This window comes from Nanorana parkeri, unplaced genomic scaffold (assembly GCF_000935625.1).
Source record: "Nanorana parkeri isolate BGI_ZX_2015 unplaced genomic scaffold, ASM93562v1 scaffold138, whole genome shotgun sequence".
NCBI lineage: Eukaryota > Metazoa > Chordata > Amphibia > Anura > Dicroglossidae > Nanorana > Nanorana parkeri.
The window spans coordinates 1,420,530-1,443,552 of record NW_017306406.1 but is presented as its reverse complement, the minus strand read 5'-3'; positions in this window follow the sequence as shown (position 1 = coordinate 1,443,552).

Genomic DNA, 23,023 nt, shown 5'->3' with positions numbered 1-23,023 from the left:
CTTTTTCGTTACATTGGCGGTCATTGTGAATACTTTTGTTACATTGGAGTTCAGTGTGAATACTTTTGTTACATTGGCAGTCAGTAAGAATGACTCAGTTACATTGGTGGTCAGGGCGAATACTTTTGTTACATTGGCAGTCAGTAAGAATGACTCAGTTACATTGGTGGTCAGGGCGAATACTTTTGTTACATTGGCAGTCAGTAAGAATGACTCAGTTACATTGGTGGTCAGGGCGAATACTTTCGTTACATTGGAGGTCAGTGTGAATACTTTTGTTACATTGAAAGTCAGTGCAAATACTTTCGTTACATTGGCGGGGGGGGGGGGGGGGGGGGGTCTGCATTAAAATGCACCTTCGCCTGTGTAGGCAAAAAACCTTGCACCGGCCCTGGCTGTAGATCCTCAAATCATCTCTAAATTGGTGCTGACACTGTCCTTCCTTCTGGAGGGTGGCTACTTTTGTTCCTCATGATCCCTGTGTGTTGTGAAGTAGTCACCGCTCCAAGCTCACTCCAGTGATGGACTATAATCTCAATTCAAATTGGTGAACTAAACGTGAGATTGTAGTCCATCATGGGAGGGAGCTTGGAGCGGTGACTACTTTACAACACTCACAGGGACTATGGGGAAGAAAAGTAGTCACCCTCCAGAAGGAAGGACATTGTCAGCACCAATTCAGTGATGATTTGAGGATCTACAGCCGAGTGATACACAAATAAGATACATTATTGTTAATAGTTAAGGCACTTTTTAATTTTTAAGATTTAACTCCTAGATTTGGTGTAACTTTAAGTGACACTGGGCGTCATTCTGAAAGAGGATTTGTGCTTTATCAGAAGTTAGTCTGCAAGGAACAGGAGCTGGGAATTTAAAGAGAGATGCATTTTGTATTTTCAGAACTGGTGCCTACTTATTGGCAATTTTTTTTTTTTAACAAAACTAGACTTTGGTTTAAAGAAAAAAGAAGCCGATGTTTTGCGAGTCTTGATATGGGCACATATTTAATCTGGGCACAGTTACACTGGTGAAATAGGCCAAACATGTTTCTAAGGTATTATGTATGCTATAGGTATTCTAAGGAATTATGTACGCTCCACATCCAAGAACTATTTCTGAAGCAAGTGGTATGGTAGGAAGCTTCTATAATAATATTCATTATGGAAAATATGGCATACGACACAGCACACTAACTCAACGTCTGAATTCCCACACCAGTTTTTCTGCCCTTCGCTAATAATTCAGGATTCCAGAAAGGTTTGTCCAGACCAGGTCCTGTGGGAACAAGAGGCATAGAACAAGTCAAACACTTAATAAACTGCTATACTAATACAGTGCTAATATTCCAAGAGGCGGGAGAAAAACATTTCTATTATTTTACTCCAGTTCGTTGCATATGCCCACATCTATTCCTAGATTTTCAAAATAATCCACAAGTTATAAGGCTCGTATGATACTGTATGTTTTATGCAAATTAGGCCATCCATCTAAGCAAGACAACTAAGTAGATCATCTCTAAATCATTAGAGGTGTACATAGATAGGTACAATAAATTCCTATCATCAAGCACAATCTCTCAATATAACTTCCAAATATATAACTTATAAATTCCAAGTATTATCCTATTTATAAATAATAAGTACATAAGTATCTTGTGTAGATATAAACATCAAGAAGTTCTGTGCACGTACTGCAGCGTTATGACATCGTTAGACCCAGGGCTGGATGACCTTAGGGGCTACTGGAGAACCAGCTCCAGGCCCACCATTGAAAACAGGCCTGGCCAGCCCGGATTGTCTTGTATGCCCGATGGAAATCCGGGCCGGCCAGGCTGAACTCAATCAGGCAGAGGCGCCGGCGGCTCTATAATCAGGCATATTAGGCGGCCGCTTGCTGGGGCCTTGCGTGGCATCAGTAAGGAGTGAGCGGCCACCTAATTAGAGAGCCAGCTCTGCTGCTTCCCATCCCAGCCAACAGCACCAGGCCCATGATGCTCTTAATCCAGACCTGGTTAGACCCTTTCCTAAGGATTTAATCTGCAAGTGACTTCCTCTGGATACTCAGAGGATATTCCATAGTTAATATTGATGTTTAAGCACTGATTGGCCTGCCTATAATTTAGAGGTCAATCAGTGGTGTCACAAAGGGGGTGCAGCCCGCACCTGGTTGCCGCCAATGGAGGGGTGACACCAAAATGACTGACAGTCATTTTGGTGTCACCCCCCATGAAAAGTCGTGCACTCATTCACAGACCGAGAGCCCGTAAGTGTCAGGAAAAAGGAGAAGACCTGGTGGTGGAACGCCCGCTCCTCTCTCTGTCGGCTTCCACCACCAAGATGGCCCCCGGTAGGCGTCAATAAGACAACTACGCATGTGCGGCAAAGTCGCTTGCATGCATGATGACGTCATCTGGTCTCCAGGTGACACCCAGCCTCGGGACGCCCCTGAGGTCAATAACGTATGGTAAACTGCATTTTGATTTTCGGTAAAGGCATGTGGTGTTTTGAACATAGACGATTTGCCCAGAATTTTTTATGTTTACACTTATTAAACATTATATTATATGGCATTTATATTGTACTATGTGATGCACAAGCCTCATGAAGTAAACAAAAGACTTCCTTCACCTTCCCTGACTGAGCCAAATCCTCCTCAATTTCTGCCTCACACGCTCCCCATCCCAGACACTGCAGCTCACAGTGGGAAGGTTTCAGTAACAGAGACGCAGAGAAAACTAAGTACAGATGTACTAAAGGTTCTGCAGCATATTTTTTTGTAATGGTAGGCCATTGTTCTTCTACAAGGAGCTAGTGCAATTGCTTATCTCAGTATCCACATGAACTCTTGAGCAAAGCTGTACGATCCAAAGTAAAGAACCTTTGTCCAATAAAATAGTACCAGCATATTGTCCAGCTCTAGGGATAGCATCATTACACTTCCAAGCAGCATCTCTCCAGTCCCTAATTAAAGAGAACCACGTCTAACATGCTGTGATGAAGCACGGGGCAGCGCTTGCTTGTAGCAGCATTCTTCTTTCCCTCGCAGTGCGACAGCCAATTCCTTTTATTTACAGCCTTCTTGAGGCTACTAATATTGAACGTTTTTCATCCACTCTTGCTTGGTTAACATGGCAGAATCAAAGTACTGAGCCGGAAGCCAACAAGGTCGGCAAATGAAGTGCGAGTAAAAGTAAGTTGTCTGTGTAATCTCAGCATTGGAAGAATCCAACAAAAAACATAACAAAATGTCACCAAATGTCAGAACAAATGCTGCAAGGCTGGTTTTCACACACACACACACACACACACACACACACGCAATAGGTAACAATATAACACATTAACCATAGGAGAAGCCCTTCTGGACCAGTCAGTCATGTAGGCACTTAAAGAACACCAGTCACTCCTTAGCTATCTAAATATACTGCATATATATTTTTATTATTGGTATTTATATAACACCAACATTTTTTTACGCAGCGCTTTACATAGTTGCACATTCATATCAGTCCCTGCCTACAAGAAGCTTACAATCTAAGGTCCCTATCTCACATACATACATAGGTGGGCCACTTTAGACAGGAGTCAATTAACCTACAGCATATCTTTGGAGCGTAGGAGGAAACGGGACTATAGGTAGAACATGCAACTCCTTGCAGATACGGTAGTAACCTGGCCGGGACTTGAACCAAGGGACCCCTAGTGCTGCTGAGATATTTAGCATATTTATTTATCTATTCATGTATTTATTTTTATTTGCTGTGTTTTACTTTAACAGCCACATATCAAGGTGTGTTGCTCTATCAAGGCACAATGATTGCTAAACAAGCAGGTTTATTTGTAAAAACAAAACCCCATACGATCCCTATCGTTGGCTGTCATAGTGATCAGATGACTGAGAACCAGATTGTACATGGTTTCCTTTCATTGTTTTTAGACCAGCTTCTGGCACTATAAGTCTGTACTGCTATGGGGAACCATGCAGGTGGAATGTGTATCTAAAGATTGTGGCTGGAAAGCAATTGACAGTCAAACTAAAGAAGAGCTGGACAGTTTGAGAAGAGTTGTGTTTCAGAACCTTCTGGTGACTGCTTGTCTATAAAGAGGTTTTTAACATTTGCTGCCAGTACAGGTACAGTAAGTGTAAGAACCAGTCACCAATTGATATGTGTAATAATCTGATTCTGCACTCTTCAACTGTCCATGCAGTCTTACCTCTGTGATTTTGTATTGCTTACTTGTATTCTCTCCCTGCTGGAGCAGAAGTGTCAGGCTGAGTGTTAGGTTTAGCATCATGCTGTAAGGCCATGTTATCTTCTGCCTGCTATCAGTGCTAATCAGGGCTGGATTTCCCACAAAGCCAACCAAGGCCTGGCCTCGGGGCAGCAGGGAGTAGAGGGGCAGCAGGGTGTGGAATTCCTATCTCCCGATGCCCGGGCGGGTAGTTGTTTTCTACATTTAGCCCTGCTTTGGGGAAGCCGAGCTAAATGTACAGCAGGGAAGCCGCCGCTTGTTTTGTACAAGTGATCTCGGCGACATTGTATGCAGCCTGCAGGTCTGCCATTCTCTATGATTGGCCGGGAGGTGGGCGCATTGAGGAGCCTGTCCTTTGGGCAGCAGAGAGAGTAAATCCGGCCTTGGTGATAATAACAGGCAGTCAAAAAACATTAGGATTTTTAATGGATTAGATACAAGCGATTGCAAACATGCAATCTATCATCGATTAAAATGTGGAGCAATGCCACACACACTGTATTGTTCTGCATTTTTGAATAATTGAAAAACTCAATCATTATTATTATTATTATTCGGGATTTATATAGCACCAACAGTTTGTGCAGTGCTTTACAATATAAGGAAGACATTACAGTTACAATACAAGTCAAGACAAGATGGTAAGAAGGGCCAGGATCAAAAATATGATCAATCAGTTAGAAATGTAAATGAGCAATTATAAAACAATTACTTAATCACTCTGACTTATGATCGGTTCTCCCAAAAAACACATATATTTGTTTGACGGATCAGAAGCAAGCAACAAAATTCCGATCAAAATCAATCAAGAGCTCAATAAAGAGAGCTACCTAAATCGAGCAAATGAAAGATCTTTAGGTTGCCATTTTCCTTAAATTTGTTCATTTTAGTCACATTAAACGATCGATCGTATGATCTGAGTGGCTACCCTAAAACACAGATTGTATAAACAATGATTAAAAAAAATTGTGGCGTTCACCCCCAAAGGAGACACTAGAATAATCCGGGTCATCAATAACCTGTCTAGGGATTTTAGAAACCAGCTGCCCCATTAACATTAACAGCCCTCTTCTAGTGACCCACAGAGCTGGTATCCAGGCCAGAAGTATGATGCTGAAGAACTTTATTAACATATTCACTCTGGAAGAGAGGGTATAGGGACCTAGACGTCCAGGGTAGAACATACACCGACTCAAGATTCTCCCTTTTAGTAATTCAGTGTCGATCCATTTGCAGCCCAATTGAATAGGGATTGGCAGAGAATCTTCAGTAGAAGAGACACCAGACTTGCTCCTGAGGTCCTCTCTATTCCAGACACCTCCAGTAGCCATCAGCCTCCCTGGTTCTCCTCCTCCAGCATTAGCAGAGGCCTCCTCCATACTTGAGGCCCATCAAAACACTTCCTACCCTCAAGTGTACCCACCCCCCTAGGCCTAGCCTGGGGGCAGGCTGCAAGGCACCCCAACCTGGACTAATCCATGGCTGGAACCAGACTAAGCACATGACGATACCCTCAAGAATAAAAGCACTTACCCAGCATGCCAGACTGGCTGTGAGGGCCCCGGTGATTGGCTAGTAGGCTGCACATACACTCAACGTGTCCCTCATTGGATGTCCCACACTGCAGCAGAGTCACACTCCACTGAGGCAGGTACAATCCATGGCAGAACACCTGGAATTCACCAGATAAATGCCAACTATAATTCAGCCAGACTGACTACAGCTTTGGCAATCACTACATTTCTAGCAGTCACCTAACAAAAAGGATTGGGGACTACAAAATCTTTAAACAATATTTAAAATTGTAAATAAATAAAAAAAAATATCGTAATATTTCTATTTTTCTTTTATATAATTGTGTGCATTTTGTCACATCTCTCCCAATTATGTTACAAGTTCCATTTTTTTTCTCCAGACATCTATCCTGAATAACTAATTTATGTGGGCGAGATGAATTCAGATGGAAAACTACACAACTCATAACTTTGCAGGCTCTTAGCAGACTGTCTCATAGGTGAGAATAATTGTTCTTGTATGCTTAACGTTACCGCTGATCAATTTAAATATTTTTCAAAAATTCACAGCCAGATAGCAACCTGCCGGTACACAGCTTGTAAATTATTGTTAAATATTCATATGTATCTCGTAACTGGGCTATTTCTGGGATATAGATATTGTGAAGGAACAATTGCCATATTACTTGAAAATGCCGATTTGATGTTTCCAGCCCAATGATCCGTCTTGTCATATTTTCACATTTACTGGCTTTTTGTTGCAGGTTTTCTTAATTTTTTTTGAAATAACTTGACCCATAAAGCAAACTGATAAGTAGTTTTCAGCCTTGGTGTTGTTAGTTTTTTTGGCAGAACTATTATCTTTTGGGAAATTACATCATGAGTGCCAGAGAAGGTGTGTGTAATGCAGAAGGTTTACATTGACATGTGCTGTTCACATGCTGGACAAAACAACAGATTTTATTTCAAAGCTCCTCCCCCTTTTTCTACTTGATTGGCCGGTGCATGTTGATTGGCTTTTGATATACCCAGCACTGTTAAATAAATTGTGACACAGGGCTAATTCTGTTTTCTCTTAAAGGTCAAATGGAGGGGGACTCCATTAAAGTATGTGCAGTTGGACCATCATGGACCAATATGGTCCCTATGTCATCCTGAGGAAGGGACCCTGCATGGCTGGTGCTTGTTGATTGGCTATTTAAACAGGACTGTTAAATAAGATCCAACTGTAGGCCCAAAATCATGACAGAGGGTTAACTTAATTCTGTTTCCTCCCATCGGCTGAATGTGCAGTTGGTCCACAATGGTTACACCTGGACCACTATGGTCACTATGTCACCCTGAGGAAGGGAACCTGCGTAGCCCTGAAATGTTGGACTTTCTATGTATGTGACACATTGTGAACACATCATCTCTGATTATTTCACACATCTGGAGTGCTGGTGACTTCTCTTCTACTTGTGATCTCTGGGCGGCACCACCCGTCATCATCACTACGAGCACCCATGTATTACTCTGGTCATATTGGATGAAAGGACTGCAGCTTTGAACTACAATTTGTGTGTGTAGCCCAAATATTTCTTTTTAGTTTTGGATGGTGTAGGGAATGGTTGAAGCCATGGCATTTTTTATTTTCTTTTGTTGCCTGTCCCATTGGGGAGATCTACCTTCACTTCCTGTCCTGGAGATGCAACAGAAATTGAGAACAAATCCCTTAAAAGGGAGGCAAGATCCCCTATTAGACAGCTGTCATTTGAACAGGTGTCCCCATTGGATGATTGCCCTTCAATTCTTCTGGTGAGAACTGTAACATTTTCTGTCTCGATGACAATGGTGAGCTGGACAAATAGAGAGGGTGACTCTTCCCAGCACAGACATAGACAGCAGTAGAAATCTAACTGGGATTCTGATGCTTCCACACTGTATTTTAATCTAAGGACCTATTAACAACACATGCATTGAGCTGCACTGCTCATCACAGGCCCAATGCAATAACAGGTCAAAATCTAATCGGGGCGGGCTTGCGATCATCGCGAGTACGATCTGCCTGTCCAACATAGGCAGATCGGTAAGCTTTTTAAATTACCTTACAACCATCGCAAGACAAAAGTCTTGCGATGGTTGTAAGGTGTGTGCCCAGCCTAAGAATTCTTACTTAAATTTAAAAAATAGTGACACTTATTTTTTAGCTAAGTCCAATTAGATTTGAAAATAACAGTCACATGGCTAAAATAACAATTCTTATACTCGTGTTAAAGCTTGGTGATTTTATAAGTCAATAAACATTCCACTTAAGCTCCTCTCTCTGATGGATCACTATTAGAGAGTTCTCTGACTAAGCTCTATTACAGAATGAGACATGGAGTGTGTATTGACTCTGTGGGCAGTGTGTGCCATTGTGTGGGCCGGGATTAAAGCATTTGGACCCGCAGGGACCAGTGGTGAGCCTGAAGTGCAAAGGACAGGTTTAGTTAAAGCAGTATTCTAAATTAATTTGGAATTTGCAAAGCTTTCACCAAGCTTTACTTCTCGGCAAGCATACTTCAGTAAGCTTTAGCAAAATGAATCTTGTTGAAAGCCTCCCAAAGCCTGCAAGCTGCTTTTTAAAGCAACAGTCAGCATTCCCACTATGTTTAACATCCCTTTATTGGAAGTGATGCTCTCTTTAAAGGCTCCAACAAAGCTGCTTGAAGCCTGCTGAAAGCTTTACAAATGCTGTGCAAAAGCTTGCTGTGGCCACTGCTCTTATACAACTCTCACATCAAACTGCAGTTTGTATCACAGCAAACAATTACCAAATACCCTTTTGATATATGGTTACAAGTACCACTGCTGGTGCCATTCATTCTATGAGTTCTATTAACATGAGGTTTGAGCGTTTGACTTTGCTTCAGCAAGGAGCATCAACTTTTTTTATTGTAGAGCCACAGGCCTGTATATGGGATTTTAGTGATTGGAGTTACATATAGTTTAATGTATTGGTATTCCAAAGGGATCTGTCCCAAAGGAAATCCCTTGTATGCAAAGCCTCAGACAGAAGCCGGTGTTCTCTGACTCTTAGGCTGCTTACAAGTTTCAACTGAAATTGAAACAGAATCTGCTACTATGAGTACCAAACCATTGCTTCAGAATATCTAATCAGCCAAGGAGTCAGAGAATGGCAGATTCTTTCTTAAAGTTCACCTGTGCCCAGCTCATGGGCATTAGAGTCTTTATGTATTCTTCTTAGCAAGTAAAATAGGATTAAAACAAGCGATGATTGACCTCTGTAGCTGCAAGTAATTCTCAATGATCAGCAAAGATCTCAACAAAGATTCCAAGGTCAGGTGTCAGTTGTTTTTTTAACCCCTTCCATCTGGCCATATGCATATTCTGTATGTGACAGTAAAGAGTTGGGCTCATATATATGTGCATGGCTGGCATATCTTTTGTTCTTGGAGCTTGTTCCATTGTTTGCCTCCAGCATTGAGGTCTTTGCAAACTTTAAAGTTGATTTTGTGCATATAAAAAAAGAATAGAAACATTGGTTTGGCCATTTAAGCTTTAAAATGGGTGTCAGACTACAGCAGAAGAAAGGGTAAAAAGATGTTACTAGCTTCCCAGAGCCCAAGTTAAGGGTTGCCATACATGGGGCCATTGGAGCACCCATTGCAGTATCATCTTATTAGTGCTACCATTGGAAACTGCTGGTTAGGCAATGTATTGGATCCCGAAGGAGAATTGTGAAGGTACTTTGGAAGGAAAATAAGCCACTGCTTCATCAATGGTGGCAATAGTGCTATATTAAGATATCACATCAATACTGGCTAGGTAAAAATTAACTTACCAACCCAAATCTATATGTATATATTTTCAACACACCACTGCATCCTATGAGTACAAGTGAATCAATTGCCACAAAGGTCTCTAACTAAAGTTCAGATTCCATGAAAATGGTGATAGACCCCCAACACCACCAGGATGACTGAGTAGGCAATTATTTCTGGTCTTGACATAAAAAGGGATTGCCTTGGGCACTGATCGGGTCTTATTGGGACCAACACTGGTGGTCAGTGGAGCAGCATTCATAGTAGTGCTGCATTATGGCTTATTCACCTTGGAACTGCCATAACATTGGTGCATGTGGGGGCTGGCAAGGTCACACTGCTGACCAGTGGTGTGATGCCAGCAACAGGGTGACTCGAAGAGTTGCATTGATTTAGGGAGATGTGGCTTTCGTCCATTTTGTCTGATCGGTAAAGAGTAAGTAGGAGCTGCATCCATAAACTCCATGGTGTAATGATTCGTGCAAGCACAGCAAGATATATGTATAGGATCGCAGCTGCGGAGGTAAGTGGGAATGGTTCCCTGTAAGTGGGTCCGTTCATGACACATGGTTCCAGAGAGCTGAGCAAGACATAATACTGTATAGGTGCATATGTCACTCCTTGTTTGCCATAGTTTTGGATGACACTCTGGTGGGCCCTCAGCTCTCTGAGTGAACTAGGACTGTTTGGAAAGGTGCTGTGCAGGCTATCACTTAAAGTGGACCTGACCTTGAAAGGTGAAGATTTGTTATGTTATAGGACATATCCAAAAATCTTAAAGTGTACAGAAACCCAAAACCTATTTTTTTTTAAGTTTTAGAATCATGCCTCACTCTATACAGTCTTCTTAACCAAATCATTTTTGTGACTTTCTTGCAAAGATTCTTAATCGGAGATCCTGCAGGATATTAACATTTAGCCACTACTTCACAATCAGAAGCAGCTGAAGCAGCTTGGTTAGCCTTTTGTTTGCACTCTTTCAGTTGACCATTGGGCTGCCTATGAAGTCTTTTAGATAGGTAACCAATGATAAACTCAAGGAGCGCACAAGGCTGCTGCTAACTATAAGGCAGTGTAAAAGAATTGTCTAACAAGATTTGAAATTAGATTTTGGGATGTTGCTACTGAGGTACTCACTGTTCTCCTTGCTGGAAAGGAAGCTGTACTTGAGGACCTGCAGCACAAGGATCTCCCTGCTTATGCTTCATTAATTCTCTGTATCTGTGCTCCCTCTACTTCTCTGGATGCTTCTTGATAGTTCCCCCCTCACAGTCATCAGATTGCCAGTTATCAAGGTGGTATCTCTGACTCAAGGAAGCAATGTATTCCAAAGAGGTCACCACCACACAGAAATACAGTACAGAGCATGGTATAGTAAGTCAGTAAAGATCAACGGCAGGTAAAGAAAATATTACCTGCAGGAAGACCACTGTTAATACTGGAAACTTGTATTTTGCCCTCCGCTTGTCTTTTTAGTACACAGCTTCTTCAGTTAAGATCCTCTAAATCAGACATCAAACTTCAAGCCTTAGTTGAACATTAAGATTCTAGTCAATGTTGCCATAACATGTAAAAAAAACAAGCGCCAGCTTGCCCGATGTACATTTAGCTCTGCTTGCCCAAAGCAGGGCTAAATGTTGAAAACAACTACCCGCCCGGGCATCAGGAGATAGAAATTCCACACCCTTGTTGCCCTTCTACTTCCTGCTGCCCGGAGCCCGGGCCTTGGTTGGCCTTGTGGGAAATCCGGCCATGCATACCAGTTGCCTTCCACAAAGCTACCTGTTGGCCTCTGTCACTGTAACTGTTTATTGAAGTGATCATCCAGGAGTGCATTGCTGATAACTGATTCCGTCCATTAAAAAGTTTTGTTACATTTCACATTCCTTCTTTAGATTTTGCCCGTTAACCCCACTTCCTACATTTGCTGTTGAAAATATTAGCACTGTAACATTGCCCAACGTTTCATCTGCAATAACACCTTTGGAATACTACCTTCAAAAGCCATTTGAGTTAAACCTGTAAAAAAAATAAGGTCAAGGCAACTGGACTTGCTGTATTTTTCTTGAAGACGTTTCACTGGTCATCCGACCATCTTTCTCAATTCAGAATCAAGAAAGCTGATCGGATAACCAATGAAACATCTTCAAGAAAAATACAGCAAGTCCAGTTGCCTTGACCTTTTATTTTTACAGCTATACCATGACCTGGATAAATGAGAACCTTCACAGACACATCTGAGTTAAAGTGACATTAAACCCTCAGATGTATTTAAATAAACCAATGCTGTAATGTGTGGCTTACTATAATCCATGGTAGTTTGCCTTCTCTTTGCTGCTCTTTCTTTTAAATCTTTATATCTTCACATGCTGGGGAGAACTTTCATTTTGCAGCTGACTCACTCTTCTCTGGCTGTAACTCGGAAGCGTCTGTGTGTGTGCTCCCGAGCCAGGACTACAGGATGACATGTACATCCCCACCGTAGAGCCGCCCACAGTAGAGCCGCCGCGGGCCCGGATTAAAGCTTCTGCGTGCCTGGAATATAGCTGAACAGTAGAAAGGCATCATGGCACACTCACAAACTACAACAACTATGTAAAACAACTTGTTTCACCACTAAGGACAATGACAGAGGTTTGGATACACGTCTTCTGCAAAGGATGTGTAAGCCGCACTGCCGCGCCAAGGCACCGCTTATAGTGCGGTCCTAACACTAAACTATGAGAGTCTCCATCTTGGAGCACATGGGGCAGAAGATATCAAATTGGGTGCAGGCCTGTCAGGAGGACGCCCCACCTCCTTAAAGGTACAGAAACACACAAGGGATCCCGCACATCCCATTGGCAGCTGAGAAACCCCATGCGTCGCTGCACCAAATCGGTAAAGCAAAACAAACGACAAGCGCACTCAACAATTTGTTACCAGTTATACAGTAAGGTGCACACGAAATGGGCTTTGAACAGTAGAACAGTAGAAAGGCATCATATAGCATATAGCTGCCGCAGCATGCGCAGTGGAGCTGCCGCGCATGCGCAATAGAAGAAAAGTGCATTGTGGGGCATGTAGCGCATGCCTCAGAACGGAAGCCAAACAAAGACCGCAAGGAGGAGAGGGAGCGATGCCGGACATCAAAGGTAAGTTTTTGTATTAATTTTTTTTTTAACCTGTCAAAGATTTGTAGTTAGATTACTTAGAGTAAACTATATAGAGAAAAACATCAAGCCTTTAATACCACTATAAGCTATAACAACGGGGGACTAAAAATAGACTATAATGGTTTTTGGTTAATTTATTTCCTTATTTATTTAACACTTTTAATAAGATGTTTTAAATCACTTAAATAATGTTCAACTTGAGCTATTGATCTCTGTAAAAATATATATATATATACCTTTTCTCCAAAGGGCCTAAGCAAAGAATTTAAAACATGTAAAAATTAATTTGAGAGAATAAAATATTCATATGCCATATATTATATTTTCTTGGCCAAAGAAAAGAAAAATATTTGTATATAATTTGATTATTTTAATCTTGACTGTAAACAATAAATAAAAAAGATTAATAAAGAAAACAATTAGGCAAAACTCTCACCACTCTCTTAAACTTAGGTTACGTGATCTTTAAGTAAAGAATACTACGTGGGTTTGCAATGCAGAGCATAACGTTTTTCAGCTGATTGTACAAATTTTTACTTTGGACAGATGATTTAAAAAATACCTCAAAGTTGTCTTCCATAAGATCCACTCACAGTTGGTAATATGTATAAGTATCTTTCAGCAGTCTCCGAAATTGTGTCATAGATAAAGAGCCATTATCAGAGGCTTGTGCAGTGAAATCGGGATCCGAAGATCTAAAGATACAAGTTTATTTTTTTCTTTTTACAGGTGTCATTCTGTATAACAGTTCGATATTCTAAAGCCTTTGATGATAACTCTGCACATGCTCACACCTCTGGATCCTAGAGAAAAGGAATTTTCCTTCTATGCTACTGCTGATATTGCATTTCTTTTTCTTTGACTTTAAGAATCTATTTTTTGCTAGTTTAACATGACCTCTGGAAAGCATAGATCAGGAAAATCCATACAATAACAATGGAGCTATTTTAAAGCAATGTATTTACTAGCTACATTCCGGACTTTAAATGACTAATGCTTTGTAATCCTGACACAACAGGCACACATGGGTGTGAATACATTAAAGACAGCATGTTGTTTGTACATGATCAAATGCAATACTAATTAAAGTGATTACTGTTGCATGAAGCACCTGACGCACGTAACACAGACCATTACAATTTCAATACAAATTTTATCTTTGGGAGCAATACAATTGCGGAGCTGCAACAAAAACTGGAATCATTTGCTAGCCAGAGATACTGTCACTTATAACATTATGGGAAAAGTGAGGGAAGTTCTTTAAAGGGCTCATTCAGGGGGGCGTGGCTAGCTGTCGACCGAGATGGCCGCAGGCTAACGGAGCTCTGCACCGCCGGACCCCTGGAGAGCATTAATAAGCCACCGCCTGCGTTCCTGACCAGCCAGTCTGAGAGAGGGTGACCCCGCCAGCTACCAAGGCGGAAATCAGCCATGATGATGGGTGGTAAACAGAAGAAGGAGCAGCGGCAGACTCCATCACAGACACCCCGCGGATCCAAGATGGCCGCCGCACGTGGAGCTGCAGAGGAACAGAGATCCCCACCACACTCTCCTGAGGTATTTGACTCCTCTTCTATGGATAGTCTCCCACAATGTACAAGGTCTGAACTCCCCCTCTAAACACAATAAAGCATTTAATTACTACTCCTCTTGTCATGCTGATATAGTATGCCTACAGGAGACTAAATTTGCCACGGCATCCTGCCCAAAATACTTACACAAACATTATCCCCAGTTCTATTGCGCAAACTTCAACGAAAAGAAACGTGGAGTGTTGATTGCTTTCAGTAAATCCTTCCCCTTTATTTGTAGATAGAGGACCCTACAGGTCGCTACATTATCTTCCTGGGGACAATACTAGATGTTGACGTCACCATTGTTTCTTACCATACTCCTAACACCCACCAACTTCGGTTTCTCTCCCACTTATTTCAAGTAATTAAATGCCACAGACTTCTTTTACTAGCAGGGGACACCAACTTAGTGACCAACCCCGACCAAGACAAAACGATAAAAGTCGGAGCCTTGACTATGGGCCGGCCCTCAATCTCAGACAATCTTCTATTCTCTACCATGTTGAGTGATAATCGCCTAGTGGATGTGTGGCGGGAACTGAACCACACAACAAAAGACTTTACATTTTTTTCTAATCCCCACCAAATTTACAGTAGAATAGATCATATCTTCCTTAATCAACAATCACTACCCTCTTTCTCCAAAGCGACCATTAAGGCTACCCCTTGGTCTGATCATGCCCCCACCCTAATACAATTTGACCGGGAAGGTAGTAGACCTAGACACAGCCACTGGCGAATCAATGACTCCCTTCTCTCTACTATTGATAATTTGCCGTACATTGAAAGCTGTGCTCGCCAATATTTTGAAGTTAACGAGGGTTCAGTCACCTCCCCACTGAGTTTATGGAAAGCTCATAAGGTTACCATGAAAGGACATCTGATCGAGCTAGCTACTCGCAGAAAGCGAGAACGTTTACGGAAAATTGATGCTTTGCAGGAGAGCCTGGTACGCCTCGACCGCGCCCTGAAAAATAAATATGACTGTAAAACATATGCTCAGCTGTCCTCTGTGAGAACCGAGACGAACTTGCTGCTGGACCAGGAGTCGGAAAAACACCTACGGTGGTCCAAACACAAGTTTTACTCCAGAGCTAACAAACCTGGTTCCTTGTTAGGGAAGAAACTAAATACATTACCTTTCCATGCGGCCCCAACCTGCCTGCGAAACTCTCAGGGTAATGTGACGGCCAACCCAGTTAAGATCTTGGAACTCTTTATGGACAACTTGAAAACCCTCTATGCTGGCCAACAGGCCTTCCGGAAACTCCACTGCTGAGGAACTTTTTATTAATCTCACTCTCCCACAGATTTCTCGAGACGATTTAGAACTCTTGAATTCTGATGTCCAGGAAGAGGAAGTTCTTATCGCAATTAAACAGCTGAAACCCTCCAAAGCACCGGGTCCGGATGGCTTTTCGGCCCTCAATTATAAGAAACTAGCTCCCATTCTGTCCCCCAGATTAACAACTTTATATAACTTAAAAATGACCTAGAACTACATTCGTCCTCGCTCCTGGCATATATTGCCATGGTCCTGAAACCTGATAAGGATCCTTTGGATCCTAGCAACTACCGGCCGATATCGCTTTTAAATATTGACATAAAAATACTAACGAAAATCTTGCCCACACGCATTAACACCTTCTTGCCCTCGCTTGTACATGGAGATCAGGTGGGATTTATCCCAAGGCGACAGGCTAGTGACAATGTTCAAAAAATTGTACACTTTATTGATATCCTTAAGTCCAGAGGCATCCCGGGATTTTTCATATCCTTGGATCTCCAGAGAGCCTTTGGCTCCATTTCCTGGGACTACTTAACATATGCCTTGGGAAAGTGGGGATTTCATGGCTCATTCATGGCATGGCTTCACACCCTTTATTCCAATCCTACGGCCCAGGTGAAATATCTGGCGTGTACATCATCGGCATTCCCTATCGCCCGAGGTACGCGTCAGGGATGCCCTTTATCTATGGCCCTTTTTGAGCTAGCTATAGAACCCCTAGCAATTCTTATACGTTCTAACCCCAAAATCAAGGGAGTTGAATTAGCAGGGGTAGAATATAAAGCCAGCTTATTTGCCGATGACGTCATGCTTATGCTCACTCAACCTCATACCACTGTCCCGAATCTCCTCGCTCTGCTACAACGCTTCTCCGCTATATCTGGTCTTACAGTCAATTGGAGTAAATCCGCTGCCTTAAATGTGAACCTGTCCCAATCCTCGTATGCCCGTCTATGTGCGAACTACAAACACTCCTGGGCTAAGCACTCTATAAAATACCTGGGAATACATATTAGACATGTGCGATTCGTTTCGTTACGAATCGAAATTCGTACGAATTTTCCTGAAATTCGTAAATTTGGAAGCATCAGAAATCCAAATTGCAGTTTCCAAATTATATCCGAAATACGAAATTCCGTTAACGAATTTCGGATCCGAATTTCTTTGAAACAGGAACTAATATTACCCCTTTAATGAGGTTGAACAACATGACAATATTTTTTTTTTAATCCGAAATACGGATGCGCTGCTGCTGAGAGTTGCATTACAATACACAGGCAGGAAATACGAAATTCTGTTGACGTATTTTCGTTACGTTACGAACATTCGTTATATTGAAGTTAAAAAGCAAAGTACATTTGTTAATATATTGGAGTTGATGGTAGTTTTTTTTATCGAAATACCAAATTCGGATCCGGAATCCGTCAACAGAATTCGTATTTCGGATAACAAAAACAACTACCACATCGACTCCAATATTAACAAAGGTATTTTTGCTTTTTAACTTCATCATAACGAATGTTCGTACAGTTATAAAAATGTGCAGAAACTAATCCCGGGATTTTTCATATCCTTGGATCTCCAGAGAGCCTTTGGCTCCATTTCCTGGGACTACTTAACATATGCCTTGGGAAAGTGGGGATTTCATGGCTCATTCATGGCATGGCTTCACACCCTTTATTCCAATCCTACGGCCCAGGTGAAATATCTGGCGTGTACATCATCGGCATTCCCTATCGCCCGAGGTACGCGTCAGGGATGCCCTTTATCTATGGCCCTTTTTGAGCTAGCTATAGAACCCCTAGCAATTCTTATACGTTCTAACCCCAAAATCAAGGGAGTTGAATTAGCAGGGGTAGAATATAAAGCCAGCTTATTTGCCGATGACGTCATGCTTATGCTCACTCAACCTCATACCACTGTCCCGAATCTCCTCGCTCTGCTACAACGCTTCTCCGCTATATCTGGTCTTACAGTCAATTGGAGTAAATCCGCTGCCTTAAATGTGAACCTGTCCCAATCCTCGTATGCCCGTCTATGTGCGAACTACAAACACTCCTGGGCTAAGCACTCTATAAAATACCTGGGAATACATATTAGACATGTGCGATTCGTTTCGTTACGAATCGAAATTCGTACGAATTTTCCTGAAATTCGTAAATTTGGAAGCATCAGAAATCCAAATTGCAGTTTCCAAATTATATCCGAAATACGAAATTCCGTTAACGAATTTCGGATCCGAATTTCTTTGAAACAGGAACTAATATTACCCCTTTAATGAGGTTGAACAACATGACAATATTTTTTTTTTAATCCGAAATACGGATGCGCTGCTGCTGAGAGTTGCATTACAATACACAGGCAGGAAATACGAAATTCTGTTGACGTATTTTCGTTACGTTACGAACATTCGTTATATTGAAGTTAAAAAGCAAAGTACATTTGTTAATATATTGGAGTTGATGGTAGTTTTTTTTATCGAAATACCAAATTCGGATCCGGAATCCGTCAACAGAATTCGTATTTCGGATAACAAAAACAACTACCACATCGACTCCAATATTAACAAAGGTATTTTTGCTTTTTAACTTCATCATAACGAATGTTCGTACAGTTATAAAAATGTGCAGAAACTAATGAAAATTCGTATTTCGTACGAATCCGAATTGAGTTTCGGACACGAAATACGAAATAACGGATATTCCGAAACGGAACGGAACAAATTTTTTGACGGCGCACAAGTCTAATACATATTACACCTACCTATGAGACCTTATATGCTGCAAATTATATACCGCTTTTTCGCTCTTTGAAACACCTCATGACCAAATGGCAGAATCTTAACCTCTCCTGGTTTGGCAAGGTGGCTGCTATTAAGATGACATTGCTACCTAAACTCCTTTATTTTTTTCGAACTTTAGCTGTGGCAGTATCACCCTTTGCCTTACGTTCCCTACAGCGGCAAATCTTACATTTGATCTGGCACCCCAAGAAAGCTAGAGTTGCTAAAACCACTTTATATAAACATAAAAGAGACGGGGTATCGGATTGCCTAATATATGGCTTTATTATCAAGCCTCAAAACTCCTACCACTCATTTCTATTCACCAGAAGACCATCCTCCCAATGTGGATGTTATTGGAAATCCCTACTTGTTTTCCCATACCACTGCATGCCCTACCTTGGTTACCCTTCTGTGACAGACCCAACACTCTAAGCAAGTCCATGTTACATGCACTCAGGGTTTGGGACACAATCAAGTATTCTGCGGGGTTACTGTCTTCATACTTACCTCTCTTACCATTACTGATGCATTTCTTGGGACTCGCAGCCAAATCACCAGCATGGATAAAGATTTCATCAACCCTGTGTAAGCTTCAACACCACCCTTAGGGAATAGAGCGGTAGATAGTGTATATAAGTGGGCCCGGGGAAAGGGCTTTAGAGAAACTCTGTCACTTTGCATTGAATGGTCCACAATGTGATATGGTGATGCTTGTTCTAAACCAGTGGCTCACTAAGGCCTACATGAATGATAAGGACGACAAGCATGGAGATTGCAATTTCACACCTCACATATTTCTATACTAACAGGTTATTTGTATGTACAACTCCATCCAAAATGTATTCACATACCCTCTGTCACTGTGCTTTTGTTATCTGTGTCCCTGGTTGGGAGATGTTTCCTAACTTCCTGTTTATGGTATGATAGTAAGAACAGGAAGAGAAGCAACATATTAAGTAAGCAACATACAAGTGCATCTGAACTCTTACAGAGGTAAGAGGTACCTTTATACAAAGGTAAAAAATGTTTTGGCTGATTTCTTTTCCCAGAAATCTGCACAGAGCTTGAAGTCTGACAAAAGGCATCACCCACAACGTGAGTTTAGTTTTTGATGCAGGCACACATTATGGAATGCTGAGGATGCTAAAAATTCAAAGGAAATAATGTTTCAAACTAGTAAGAAAATGAAAACAACATTGATGACAAGACAAGAGCATGACTTTGTTTTCAGGAATCAGAAAGACATTTTATTTTTATCTCCACTTAATATGTAACAATGATTATCATTAATATATATCGGAATTTAATTTATTTTTATTAAAGCAAGCATGCCACAATATACAAAATCCAAGAAGGAGCCCTGCAAAATAAGAGCTCTTATACTCAATTATCTGGGGGTCCTTGTCTCATACCTCTGTTCTGTTCCATCACCCAAGCCTCCCCTGCAACACATTGTGATTCCCTTCTCTGACCCTTACATCATCGCTGAGTGCTGTAGTAACGTAAGGATCAGTGGATGCAACCACTGTAATTGGTGGGGGTGACAGGTATTTGACACTCTCGAAAGTGTCAAACACCAAAGAAACTGTGGAAGGCTGCAGATGGAATGGAGGAGAGGTAGGAGCCACTGGCCACCAAATAGGTGAGTATAAGAGTTTGACCCTTTCAGAGCACCTTTTTCAGGATTTTTTGCTATTCTGACAGGGTTGCTTTAATCCTTTCTCTGCCACCCATGTAAGGCTTAACGTGATATTAAAGCCTCCTTTTCTTAAAAATATTTCCTACAAGGAGACCCTTGAGGCTGTTGCCGTTTTTCTTTAAACGTCTTTAATTACTCGTTTTCTAGTCGGTTCCCGCAGCAATCTTCCCCCCGTCCCCTGTACGGGCGTCACCATCGTCCTAATGGAGGCACCCGTGCATGCTCATGCCCGCAGTGGCTGTGTGCGTCCATAGACACATGCAGCCCTGTGGCAGGAAACCACGCCCCTTCTCTCTTTGATTGATGGCAGAAGGAGCCTATGGCTCCTCTGCCATCAGTATCCAACCTTCCATTCAGGAAGTTCGGGGAATGGCGGATCACTTTGGGACCGGCAGTGGGGACGAGCGTAGCTGACTAGCTGACAGGTAAGTGTGGGGGGGTACTGGGGGAGAAAAAGGGTGGTGGGCCATTTTTACCCTAATGCAGAGAATGCATTAAGGTAAAAAACGCCCAGACCTTAATGCTACTTTAAGTCATCGGCAGCAAAGTCTTTTAAACACACTCTCAGATGCTATAGCATCCATTTACTGATGACCTGTAAGGTATTTTAAAACATTACCACCATTTTATTCTCCAGGGTCTCTGCTTTCAGAAAATATACTGTATAATGCCAGGGAGTAGAGTTTCTAATTTTCAGGCTTATAATATGTGTTAAAAGCCGCTGCATTCCAAACTGCCATTTGAACTTTGGGTAGAGGTTGCTGCACTAAATGATCCATAAAACTTTTTATATCACTTGTGGCCCCTATTGGAAACATATGTGCAGCTTTTCTGGCCATTACAAAAGGACCTTGCTTTCCCAGTTTTATTTTTTAAATTTATTTTACAATATGAAGTATCTAACAGGAAGACTGATTACCTCTTGAATCCGCCAGAAGATTAAGACCCTGTAGCTGGAAACAGAAGAGTCTCTCTTTTCAGGAGATCTGAGCAATGGGAGGCCTGTCAATGATTCAGGTCACTGATGTCCATCCATAACAAAAAAATATCACTTTAGGTAGACTGCTGCTTTTAATGAAAGGAAGCCCTGGGGCAAGCTTGTGCAGGAACTTCATATGTCAAATCACTTGGATGTTTTCCAGTATAAACACAAGGAAGACTATTAGGTATACCTGTAGGCTAGGGCATGCTGAGAAGTGAATCATGTGGCTGTAAGGTATTTTAAAACATTACCACCATTTTATTCTCCAGGGTCTCTGCTTTCAGAAAATATACTGTATAATATAATAAGTCTACAACAACTGGAATACCTAGTCTGCAATGGTGGTGGGTACGTGACAGATAGTGAGATAGGAAAGTGAGGCTACAGTGGTAAAGGCATTGCCAAAAGAAGACAATTGATGATTGATTGACATTTTTTTATATACCCACACAAAGAGTAGCTCAGGTCGACTGCTATTTCATATTTGGAGCCTAGCTCAAATCAAAGCCCATGTTCCTGTATGTAATGATAACATTTTGTATTTCAGATTTTTTTAACTTTTCTTCTTCAAAGTGTCCAAAAACCATTCAGAAAAGCTACCGAAAAAGAAGAAGTTAATGTTTGCAATAACAATCATTTAAAAATCCAATGTTTCGGTCACAGCTTGGTCCATGAAGTGGGGCTTAAGTGAAAAATTCTGGGAACGATCCACCTCCATGCCAACTCTTCTGGAAAGAAAATCAATTGACCGCTAAACAAAAGTTCTGGTAGACTTCAAAGGCCTAATGTTACTTTCAGTAATCAAAGCTCTGGTCTCACCAACAGTGTCGGAATGTGAGATGAAAGTGCTTCGGCAGGTTTGAGAGTTCAAAGCACAGAACAAAATCCATTATTTCAGAGCAAGTGGGATATACGACAACATGAAAGTAACTGTTGTTAACTTTACTCCTATTAGTGCACTTTCTGGTTTTAACAGTGTCTCATTTCATCAGGCAAAGCATACATATTAAGAAAACACAAAATTGCTTTCCTACTTGATATTATTTGCAGTAAAATGCTCAGTGATAACTAAAATACTGAGATACATGTTATGGAGAAAGAAAAAGATTAGACATATATAATCAATGAGAATAAAACATCATTAGCTCTATTTGTAAAAACAATAGTAGTAGTAGTAGTAGTATAGTAGTAGTAGTAGTGTGTGTTGTAAAGTAGCCACCGCTCCAATCTCACTCTGATGGTGGACTACATGTTTAGTTTACTCATTTGTATTGAGATTGTTGTCCATCACAGTTGCGAGCTTGGAGCGGTGACTACTCTACAACACACACAGGGACCATGGGGAACAAAAGTAGCCACCCTCCAGAAGGAAGGACAGTGTCAGCACCAATTCAGAGATGATTTGAGGATCTACAGCCAAGTGATACACAAATAAGATACATTTTTGTTAATAGTTAAGGTACTTGAATGTATTTTTAAGATTTAACTCCTGAGTTTAGTGTCACTTTAATACTAGTGGTTGTGGACGGTGTATATGTGTCACCCAGGTTTTTCACCTACACATGGTAATGGGTTCCAGGGTTTGTGTCTGTAATGGAGAAAACAAACTTTTAGTTTTTTTCGGAGGTTAATAATTTCTGGTTTGGGTCCTGGAGGCTTTCTTTCGTTTGCGTTTCATTAAAGGAACATTTGGACTCGTTTGCATTTAGCCTTATTGGAATTCGGGTATTTGGATGCATTCGAATGTCCGAATTCACAAAATATTGTCCCAGTTTGCATTCAGAATGAAAGAAAATGTACATGTCTAGTGAGCAGGAACCCGACCCAGGAAGCAGCAATGCTGTAGTTGGAAATAGAATATGGACTAACAAAGATGTGAGTTCTGCAGGAATAACTAGGCTGTGTATTTAATTGCTTGCACAGAGCCCCACTTCACCAAGGCAATAAGAAATATACCAGTATATGTA